Here is a 12655-nt window from a genome sequence, read left to right as displayed (position 1 = left end):
CACTCATTGACCATCGTACTTCGTTCAGTACATGGTGAACACGTATTAGTCATCTCTAAAACACGTTATTTTAGATGTTGATAAGTGATAAACGGATGTTCAACGCTATCTACATCCGTATTTTATATATCTAATCACATGATATCATTGCTTAGAAATACTTTAAATATGCCTGAAAAGTTTTATGACTCCGCAAAAGTGCGACATACACTACTATTTTTACAGGAACAACAAAAAACTATCAAAGAAAAAAAAACGAAATCTGACTGACTGCCTTAAAAAACTTTAAATAAAAACTGAAAAGGAAAAACAAGTCTAGTAGTCTAGAACTTTGTTAAGTAAGTTTTTTTTTATTATTAAATATATATTTTTCATGTAAGATGTGCATGGATGGGAATAACACAGCTGTCATTCCACTTAGAGTACCTATACGAGTAAACGGCGATAATTTAGGATTTAGGTACCTCTACGATTCGAAAATTTAAACTAAAGAATTTCTTTGCTCACCCGCGACCTTATGATAGCTAAGTTTATGCAGTTCCTCCACCTCCACACTGGAAGAATACACACAAACACATCTATTACCACAACCACAATACACTGACGCGTTTCGAACTCAACCAGAGCTCATCTTCAGAGCAACAACCGTACACTATACTACCAGATGTTAGTCTCAAAAAGTTTGTTCACAAATAACATTGGAGCATATTCAAACATCTTTTTATATCTCATCTTTACATCTTGTTTTTTTTTTATATCTTGAAACTTTTGGCGCCTCTAGTAACCGTATAATAAAATTACCCAGTCTGACCATCTCTTAAATATCTCGAGGATCAAGTTCTCGTGTAAATTGTTAGAGTATGCTTCACCGATGCAAAAACTGCGGGTCCATGGAATTTTAACCGTAAGGGCTTTCCTTAAAGGGCGGGCTGGGTTGCAGTGATGAGTCAGTGTCTTATCACACGTGCCATCGTGACTCACATGAGTACCTCAACACAGCGTCTCGGTCCGATAGTCATGATTATGTCAACTTACAAAACGATGATGGTATTAGAGAGAATCGGTCCAAAATTGTCACAAGTAAATGAGTTTTTTTTTATACGACTGGAAGGCAAACGAGCAAGTGGGTCTCCTGATGGTAAGAGATCACCACCGCCCATAAACATCTGCAACACCAGGGTATTGCAGATACGTTGCCAACCTAGAGGCCTAAGATGGAATACCTGAAGTGCCAGTAATTTCACCGGCTGTCTACTCTCCACGCCGAAACACAACAGTGTAAGCACTGCTGCTTCACGGCAGGATTAGCGAGCAAGATGGTGGTAGCCATCCGGGCGGGCCTTGCACAAGGTCCTACCACCTGCAAAAGTGGTAAAGAAGATTATTATCTCTTCTTCGTACATAACTATTTACGTAAGTAGCACGGTAGGGGCCAAATTGTTTCCTAAATTAATTAGGTGTACTCTGGGGCTACTACGAAACTCGAAATACGAAGTTCGTATTGCACCGTTCCTTTCACTCGCGTATTAAATGACATAAGCGTTAGCAGGACGGCAACATACGAAGTTCGAGTTTTGCACTTCGTAGTTTGGGCCTGGCACATTGTGGTCGCAATTCGCAATAGTGCCTAGCACTCCTTGCTTCGCTGGACAACCCTTTACGCGAGAAAAGCCTTTCAATGGGCATCCCTTAAACACGGCTAACCAATACGGTATTTGACTATTTTGTATATGTTTTATAAATTAAAACTACACAATGCCTGTTATCGAATAGAAAAACAATTTTTAAGCTACCTTTGTAAATAACAAAGTTATACAGGTTTGAAATTCAAGATTAGACAGAGAAAGACATACTGGCATGTGACGTCACACGCCAGTACCGCCATACTTGCTGCATAGAGAAAAGCGTTTGAGAAAGAGACAGGTATATAGATTTTTCAAAAAAATCACTATATATCCAATTATCAACCGATTTAAATTTTCTCTTCGCTAAAAACTATCTATTTATCTATATTTTCATAATAATATTAAGATATGGCAAAATCAGAAGTTGTCAAATACCGTATTGAAAGACCCCTTACAGAAAAACTTAGCAAAAAATAAAGCTAGCCCTTTGCAATTACTTACTGCTATCCTATATGCCTTGCAATCCCTTAATAAGGGTTACCCTTATCATTTAGCGCTTTTTATAAAGCTTTCCCTTTAGTAATGTCGTAGTTGAGCCTTGCGTGAAAGAGACAGGATTAGTATATATCTACGCTAATGTACATACAGGTAGACGATTTAAATTAGCACGCTTATATGCTAAAAGGGAAGCCCTTTATAAGGCTAACCCTTATAAGCGATATGCAAGATGTTGGTGAGCGGATGATAAGGGTTTTGTAAGGGTATTGGGATACCGATTACTCAAATGGGTTAGCGTTTATATAAGGGCTTTAAAAGCAAAATGAAAGGGTTTCGTCGGGCAATGGGTATGGTGAGTTAAGCCTTATGCAAAACCCATACAAACCCTTTGTAAGGGATAGCGGGCCGGTCCCTGACTTCGCTCGACGTAGTACTTAATGTTTCGGAATCTAAATTGACAGTAAATGTGACCAATCACATAAACCAAATATCTTTGAAGTAGGAAATATTTGGCCCCTTCCAGTGCTGGATATGTCTGGGTCTAACATTTGGTAGCATGGTGAACGGTTGTGTTGCTCGGAAGATGAGCTCTGGTTGAGTTCGAAACGTGTCGGTTTAGTGTGGTGGTGGTGGTGATAGATGTGTTTGTGTGATTTCTGTGTGTTCTTACAGTGTGGAGGTTGAGGAAATGCATGAACACACATTTCTTGCTTAAACGTAGGTATCATAAGGTCGTGGGTAGCTAACAAAATCAAATCTGTGCAAAATTACAGCTTTCTAGCACTGATAGTTTCTGAGCAAAGCCGCGGACGGATAGGCAGACATCATGGCGAAGCAATGTGGGTTCCGTTTTTGCCATTTTAGCTACGGAACCCTAAAAATCGGATAAGAGAGACCTTCCATCCTCTCCTATTGACTATGACGAAGAGTTCAAAAACAGTGGGATAACCAAAGTTGGCAGCTTACTAATATAATCCTACGCAGTCCGTCTAGACGGCGACCGTCGTTCTGCCCTATTAATCCAATAATAACGTGTTCACACTACGTGGCGCCGGTGACTGGCCTGGTTAACGCATAACTATAGATAACCTCGTAAGGCCCACGTCAAATTTTCAGAGTGACAAACGGAATCTTATTAATCGCTAAACTGTCAAACCGTCCGTCTTTCCAGCAAAAGTATCTAAAGAACCGTAATAGACACATTGAACATTTCAACGTGTCTATTACGAATCGTGTCGTGTGCCGCTACGACCAATAATAAAGTTAAAAACCGGCCAAGAGCGTGTCTGACACGCCCAAAATAGGGTTCCGTAGCCATTACGAAAAAATTTAGTAATATTTTTCTGAGGATTTCGTATTTTATACGGAATCTTCCAAGTATATGTATATTTTATACCTTAGACTGCTATTTACTCATAACTACTAATAATTCTTCTAGCGTCTCTAAGGTCTTCGGGCGGCTTTCGGGCAGGCGGGCAGGCGTGCAGGGGCAGGCGTGCAGGCGGGCAGGTGGGCAGACAGACAGACAGACAGACAGACATGGCGAAATTATAAGGGTTCCGTTTTTGCCATTTTGGGTGTTCAACAACGAATACTTGGAGGCAGGGTTCTGCTAACACTGGATATTCATTCAAATTATGGCTCAATTGTTGTGCTATACCAAATTTCAAGTTTCTAGGATAACCGGAAGTACCCAATAGGTTTTTCGGTTATGGCAATATCAAAACATCTTTTTTAATGATTGTATCTTTTGACGAACCTGGAGACGAAGCGTTAGCAGGCATCCCACTAGGTGAACTGACGACATCGTGAGAGTAGCCGACAACCGGTGGATGCAAGTGGCGAGTTGTCGTTCATTGTGGCGTTCTAAGCGGGAGGCTTTGTTCAGCAGTGGACGGAGTGGGCGACTATTGGGCTGACTAGAATCAATACATTTACGAGTAATAGTCAGTTGGACGACAAGCACTGTCTAAAATCCCCGCAAACCATAATAGACAAACAAAATGAACTAAAAGAATTTCCTTGCTCACCCGCGACCTTACCATAGCTAAGCTTATGCAAAATATGCGTGTTCATGCAATTCCTCCACCTCCACACTGTAAGAACACACACAAATCACACAAACGAATCTATCACCACCACCACACTACACTGACGCGTTTCGAACTCAACCAGAGCTCATCTTCAGAGTGACACAACCGTACACCATGCTACCAGTTGTGTGTTGTTAGTGGTGTTGTTTGTGTTGTTCTTGGTCTAATATCTAAATTCTTTTAGTTCATTGATATGGACCTCCGCAAAGTAACGCCTGATTCAATAAAATATGAGGTAAATTATCTCCGATTATCGATGATACCATTGATCCTTGACTGTCATTGAAATTTATCATTAAAACATCGAACGATTCGTATAAAATCTAGCCAAGTTCAAGCTAACAGAACTTGCGAGCAGCACCGTGTGTAATTTTACCCGAACCATTTGGAGCCACTTTTGACCCCCTCATAACTCAAAAACTATTTCACATAAACATGTCAAATTTGGCTCATTTATTGAGATTTGTGAGATTATCTTTGGCTCCTTTTTAGGGCTCTATAGTCAACTAGTCTAGTCAGTCTGTCTGTCTGTCCGTCCGCGGCTAAGCTCAGAGACCGTTAGTACTAGAAAGCTGCAATTTGGCACGAATACAAATATATCAGTTACGCCGACAAAGTGGTAAAATAAAATAAAGTTACTTAAAAAAGTATTTTAGGGTACTCCCATAAGTACATAGCCATAGGTGCATAGGTAGGGTGATTTTTTTTTCTCTAGTAACCCTATAGTGTATATAAAAAGTACTCTTTGGTGCGGGGTATCGTTGGATAGGTCTTTTAAACCCATTGGGGATTGCCAGGACGTTTTCTTTATTTAGTAATCTGTTTGCGAAATATTCAACTTTAAAGTGCAAATTTTCATTAAAATCGAGCGTCCCCCCCACTCATTATACATTCAGAATGGTAGTAAGTAGGTTTATCAAATTTACAAGGAAAATTATAACGGCTAAGATTGCTTGGGAATTATTAGTAGTTTAAGAGTAAATAGCAGCCGAAGGTATTAAACTTAAAATCCTTAAAAAAATATCACTTGTATTTTTCGTAATGGCTACGGAACCCGATCTTGGGCGTGTCCGAGACGCTCTTGGCCGGTTTTTTTTACTTTAAAATAATTATCGATGGTAAAACTAAAAGCCCCGGGCCCCAATTCCATTCCTTTCAGTTCCGAAAATTTATTCAGTTCTACAAACTCTCTGTAAGCAAAACTAATCCCAAGAAGTAAAATTGTCAACGCTGATTCACATTGCAAGCAAAAATATCGGTTCGTTACATTTCTTTCTGCGCGTGCGACGCGTGAGTCATCAAATCATCATTGCCTTGGTTCTGTGGTCCGTTAGGTACGTTATATGTTAAGATTATTTTGTAATATAAATTTATGGGTTTTCGAGGTCATTGTCAGGTTTATTATGATACTAATTTTTACCCTCTCGGCTTCGCTCGCGTGTACCTACCATCGGATGTGGCAGTTGAATTGAAATTCCAACATTTCACTGAATTCTTTAAGTTACTGCCTTAAGCTAAGACACATACATAATTATTGATAAGACTAGCTTTTGCCCGCAGCGTCGCCCGCGTGGAAATCGGTTATCGCGCGCTGTTTCCTCGGGAAATGCATTTTTCCGGTATAAAAAGTAGCCTGTCACTCTCTGGCCCATAAACTACTTCTATGCCAAAAATCATGTCGATCCGTCGCTCCGTTTCGACGTGAAGGACGGACAAACATAGCAACACACACTTACGCATTTATAATATTAGTATGGATACACAAGTCTCTCACTTTAATCGTCGAACTATGCAGGATAATCCGTGGTACGCAGTCAAGGTGAGCTTAAACTGAATCCTGACCGTGAACTGTAAACAATCCAGTGTGTCCCAACTGTCAGTTGAAGTTCAAGTTATTTAATAGTTGTACAGAACAATATTGTTTTTTCCGTTTTAGTTTTTACTAGCTGTTGCCCGCGACTCCGTCCGGGTAGAATTCGTTTATCGCTATCCCGCAGGAATTATGCAATTTTCCGAGTTAAAAATTTTTTCCTTCCCTGGTACTCAATTTTATATAAATCGGTTCAGCGGTTTAGACATGAATAATTAACAAACAAACAAACTTACAAACTTTCGCATTTGTAATATTAGTGGGTTTTTTAAGGCAGTCGGGTTTTTGATTTTTTAAATTCCTGCTCTTACTCCACACCTGTTACTTCACATTGTCCAATGACCCCCGTTTTACTGGATCGAAACCCGTCGCATACCGTCCGGCGTCCGCGCATCCAGACGGGTGACTCACGCGCCGTAGATCAATTCAGTAAGTCGATGAATCATCAGTTGACTGTGATTATGACATGAAAACAAACAGACGTGACATAAAAGTAGTAGTATCACGCTTAGTTTGTGTGTTTTGAAATTATGACGATAAGTGATTATATACTGTAATCATTCATCTTTGAATTAAACCTGCCTTGAGTCACAAAATAAATAATTATTTAAATAAAGTGCACAGGTCACTCACCTATTAATTAATAGGTGAGGTATAAGGTGGTCGTAATTGACTTTTCTTCCGAGCTCTCCTTGATTAGGAACCCCGGCATGGTTGCTTGTTTCCACATGTCGAGCCCGTGTACCTTCATCATAATCATCATCAGGCGGAAGACGTCCACTGCTGAACAAAGGCCTCCCCTTTAGAACGCCACAATGAACGACAACTCGCCACTTGCATCTCGCCACAGGTTACCCGCAACTATCACGATGCCGCCAGTCTACCTAGTGCGAGGTCTGGTAACGCTTCGTCTTCCGCTACCCTACTTGATAAACTTTATATTATCATGTCATCATCAACCAAAAATCATTCACTGCTAAACATAAGCTTCTTCCAAAAACTTTACTGTGACCGATTCCGTGCCGGCTGCATTCGGTCTCTTGTGACCGCAACCAGGTTATAGTTCACCTTGTGGAAAGCCTACTCATAACACGTCTTCTGGTAGGTACCCGCCTCTCAAGTTTGGCTACAGAACAATGCCGAAAGCAAGGTCTATTAAGGACTTTATTGAACAAAAGATTTTATTATTAGGTAATGTAATAGTTAAGGCAAATTATTCGCTAGTAAAGTAGCATAGTTTTTTTAAAGGATAAATTTCAAATGAAAGTTGCTGGACTTAAATCTGAAGTAATTTGAACCATATTTTTCCGTATTTTTTTGAATCTTTATATTTTATTATTGAGAGGCCTGGTGTTATAAATTTAAAAACAAAGTTGCGTTATACCTTCCTAAAATAAATAGTGTTTTATTAAGCCTGGGAAATACAGTAAAGCCAAATCCTTTATTGGAATGTTGGTCAAGGTAAAAAGAGTGCGTCATATTACGTAGTTCCCAAAGAGATCTTAAAAACAGGATCTTAAGATAGGTACTTGAGGCCTAAAGTCATATATCTTTTAACAAACACGACATTCAGACATGTTGAAATAGGTCATTCGTATAGTAGAGATCTAGTGAATGTTTTTCAATCGTAATTTGTCGGATAAGTTCGCATTTATCTTGCTATCTCAATCAGCTTCAGTAAACTTCAGTGAGCTAGTTGAGAAAGCAAGATAAAACCGACTTTTTTTTTATTCGACTGGATGGCAAACGAGCAAGTGGGTCTCCTGATGGTAAGAGATCACCACCGCCCATAAACATCTGTAACACCAGGGGTATTGCAGATGCGTTGCCAACTTAGAGGCCTAAGATGGAATACCTCAAGTGCCAGTAATTTCACCGGCTGTCTTACTCTCCACGCCGAAACACAACAGTGCAAGCACTGCTGCTTCACGGCAGGATTAGCGAGCAAGATGGTGGTAGCAATCCGGGCGGACCTTGCACAAGGTCCCACCACCTGCAAAACTTTGCTCCGTAGAGCATGTCGGCAACGGCCGTTTGACAGTAAACATGTGTACTTAGTATGACCGTTTTGTTTGAAAGTATCATTTACTGTCATAAAAAAATGTTACAGTTGAAACAAAGAAGAATCTATATAAAAAATGGGCAACACCCAATCTACAAATTGCGTAGCAACAACCAGTCGATAGCTAATAAAAACATTCATGTTCTCATTTACATTTTTACCATATTTTAACGTTACATCTGGCACTGATTTATTAGATAACGATAGCTAGACTTATCTTCAACCTAAATACCCTAAAATCAATTGTAAATGCTGTATCAACCCTATATCCGTCTTCACAATCGCGTGAATTCTATTCAAATCTTTTTCTCTGAATCCTCTTTTCTAAGATATACCTTATCAATACCATAACATTCTTAAAACCAAACAACAACGATTACCAGAAAACTCTAAAATAATGTACGATTCAAATTCAAGTGGCAGAGATAAGGTTTCGTAGAAAGTGAAGTTTGCTGCATTACGACATTACAGGTGAGGAAGGAAGGAAGTTATGAGGAAAACTTGCATCAAATTGATGTCTCACAAGATATAGTACCTACCTATTTCCTGTACATTCTATTGCATATGTCGTTTTGTTTATGTTATGGCATATTCATAATAGGAAGTTGTGTAGTGATAATGGCGCTACTAATAACCCAGGCAGCACACAAGTCATATAACTGGCCAACAATTTAACCTTATGCAGGGTTAAGCTTTATTATATATGTATAGAAGCTGTGTGTATTGCCAAGTTCTGTATTAAAGTTGTTTTTTGTTATGATAATGCTATTAGCTGAGTTAGTTCTGTAATTTGCCGATTTTATTTCTTAAAGCTGAATAGTCATCATAAATAGACCTGTTACTCAAGAGTTTGTGTAACCTTTTGTATAACACTGGTATAAGATTCTATTATCCAGCAGAGTACTGAATAATTGAGGTTCTGTTCTCTTTTAGCTGTATTACACACCACATCTTGACAGTTACACGGCTGCTGTATAAAGTAGGGTGTGGTTCCTGTTATGAAGCATATAGTTAGTTAACAGAATTTAAGGTAGCTGTTATAACTACTTTATGCCGCTTTAAGTACGCAATTACTATCATGTGCAGCTAACTGGGGTAAAAGCAAAAGTAACAGATTCTTATGCAGAAGTTGGCTGAGTATTCACGAAAAGTAGACATTTTTTAAGCTAGCAGAACTATTTTGCAATATTTGTCAGCATTTATGCGGCTAGTAGTTTGACATTTCGATTTCGTGCGCGCGCTTATACTTAATATTAAAGTGTGTTGTGTAAATGCCGCCTATCAAAAAAAAATGCTAAAAATATACTGTGGGTTTTCATTTATTTTATGACTGAATCCTAATTGTTTGATTTATATTACGAGTGTGTATGATTATAGAACAGTTATCGAAAATATGTTGTGGGCAGACCACTTTTAACCAGAGAACATCTGAATAAGTGGACACATAAGGTTTGTTATGCAGACATTAGACGAGGAGCCGCTGTGTGAGAAGACTTTATTCAGAATGAGCGTCGCCATAATGAATAACATAACCTATTAAATGATGAGAAATTTTATACTCGAAAACTCAATTATGATAACGAAATCGGTATAATATTCTTGTAAAAAGTATTACAAGGTTACTTTTGAACCCTCAAATGGTATAAGAACATAAAAAATATTTCACTCGTAAAAACAAACCAACGGCGAAATGTTGTTTATTTCTCAAAAACCTGGCTTATCAGGTAGCGCGTAAAAATTTTGCACGAAATGTATATATGAATACACGGTAAAGTTGCATGCGCACCTAAAATTTATTATTTCAAGCACAAATAAGCGTATAAAATTACCGCTAGGACATTACAATTTGGCCATTTATTTTCTGCTGCTGTCACTCACCAAACAACGCGTGCACTTTTAATTTATTTTTGTGTTCGATTATGTCAACTTCAAATTGAATTTGAAAAAAATCTTGATAAATGTTCTGAAATAAGCTTAAAGCTGTGTATCATCTGAATATCTGAGCTTTGAAGGACTAAGCATATAGTTCATTCATCATTCATTCATCTTCTGGATAACAGAGCTGTAATACTTGCATAAAAGAACAAAATGCTTTTATGCAGAAGATACTCAGCTTGTCGTACAATTATTCAAAACTTATTCCCCTGTTATATTGCTATTACTCAGCTATTAGCGGTATAATTTTGTGCCCAAATTGCTTGAGTAACGTCTGAGTAAGCGCCAAATCAGCTAATTACGGTAGTCTTATTCCGCAATTTGTTTCTGTGACTGCTATTATAAAAAACTTACTCAGAAGGTTTGTGCTGGCTGGGAAGGCTTCGCGCTTACAGTAGTCATGACACGACTACGACGTTTTGAATCAATTCTCTGTTCATCGCGCGCTCGAAACGTTCACCTCACAACGGTTGTCTAGCAACACACGCAATGAATTAGAAAATCGTGTTTACACGTGACTGGGTTGCTAGATCTGTACCTGGGTAAGCGTCAACGCATATCAAAGTCTCTACTTACTTTTTGAGTAATTTTATAGAGCGGCTCTACGATAGAGTAAGCCCGGCAAATAAATATCCAGCTTGTTGTTTTTAGCTCAGCAACATTTCTATCATCATCATCATCTCAGCCGTAGGACGTCCACTGTTGGACATAGGCCTCCCCCGCAGACCTCCAGTTGCTTCGGTTGGCAGCGGCCTGCATCCATCGTGAATCCGCAGCTTTAACCAGGTCATCCGTCCATCTTGTTGGTAGACGTCCTACGCTGCGCTTGGCCAACATTTCTATACCTACTTCTTAATAATATACCTACTGAGCGGCAAAAAATCTGGCCCCACAAATTTTTGCAGTAATATTTAGGTATTTTTTATGTAGAGTGAGCCAAATTTTGTGCCGTTGAGTATAGTTTTAGTACGATTAGATATTTTGTTCATTAAATAGCTGCACTTGTCGATCTAATCACATAGCTTGTATGAAGGTTAATAACATCCATTTTCACGCAGTTGCTATAAGAACATGCTGTATAATTAGAATAATTACGTATAAAACCCGTGTTAGATTATAATCAATGCCACGGTGATTCCCTGGCACTGTGCTGCATAGCTTATCTGTCATTAATTAATATTTATTACGGATTAAATCACAGTAAAACTTTACTATCGGTCGAAACATGCCTGCCTACTTTGATTGCACTTTAACCAGCTACGAGTACATGATACTTATGATATTGATCTTGGGTCGTAGAGGTAGGTAAATTATGTGGCTTTTGGACTATATGGAAAACACGCTAATTCAATAAATCTTGAATTGTTTATGCTATATTATGTTTACATGAGTCGATTTTGTGTGTATGCTTGTAAACTCTTTACGGGTTAGTCAATAGTGAACAGATGGTCGCGAACGAATTATTTACAGCAGCAAAAAAACTGCTTCCAAGACTTCGCGTTATTTTGCAGAAGTAGCTAAAAATATTTTAAAAATTCGCCAGTTTCTGGATAATCGACTTGACCCGCTAAATATAAAGAAAACTGTAAAAAGCTGAAATGCATGAGATGCTAGAAGAAAAGTCGCTGACGTAAACGTAAATTCGCTAAGCGACTAAGACACTACGCCATGAGCCGTGACACTGAATATTTGCTATACCTTCCGCCGCCTAACTTTGCCTAAAAGTTCATTGCCACGACTAGTACCACAAAAACTATAAAGGTATAATTCCAATAATATTATAGGCACTATACCGTTAAGCGATTCGAACACAATCCGGGAGTAACGTAAAGACGTCGCATAAAAAATGTATCTCAAAAATGCGTCAAAACTGAGCATTAAGTAATGAACTTTTAGGCAGATTTATATGGCGCGTGTTATAGACAGGTGTTGCGATTACGGAACCAAGCATTTAGATTTTTATTACAAGTTTATTTTGATACAGATTACGCAGAAGAGCAAGTCACTAACCTACATTGAATCTATTTCCCCTTATTTTATTTTTATCTCTGTTTTCTTGTAACAAGTATATCGAACTGCTCAAGGAAAATGTTTACTTGTGTATCTGTAAACACTTTCTTTATGAAATTTTTATGCCTACTTACTATTAACTATCAATGTTTAGTCATCCGATTTGTAATCATTTTGGAGGATTGCCAAGAAACAAAACGTAGTTGCCTGAAGCGATGACTGTAGTGATAAAAATCATTGACGCAAGTTATAATTTAGGTGTACCCTAGTAACAAGTAGTTTAATATTAGGTACACCCTGTTCATACTACTTAAATCTAATAATTAACTAGTAATATCCGAAACACGTTGTTCTCAGAATAGACATAAGTAGTAGGTAAAGAACTGCTTAAAGTGTTGCTTAGAAGATATACAAAAAGTCTTTAAAAACCAAATAATTAAAATTAGTTTACACTTAATTACCGGAAGAGCGGTGTATGTACGTACTGCTGTTGATTATTTATTTATAAATTGTTTGTAAACAATCAATCAAATCACAATTAAATAAACAAAGCCAATGCTGG

Source organism: Choristoneura fumiferana, chromosome 3 (genome assembly GCF_025370935.1).
Source record: "Choristoneura fumiferana chromosome 3, NRCan_CFum_1, whole genome shotgun sequence".
NCBI classification, from domain to species: domain Eukaryota; kingdom Metazoa; phylum Arthropoda; class Insecta; order Lepidoptera; family Tortricidae; genus Choristoneura; species Choristoneura fumiferana.
Note: the sequence above shows the minus strand (reverse complement) of the source record.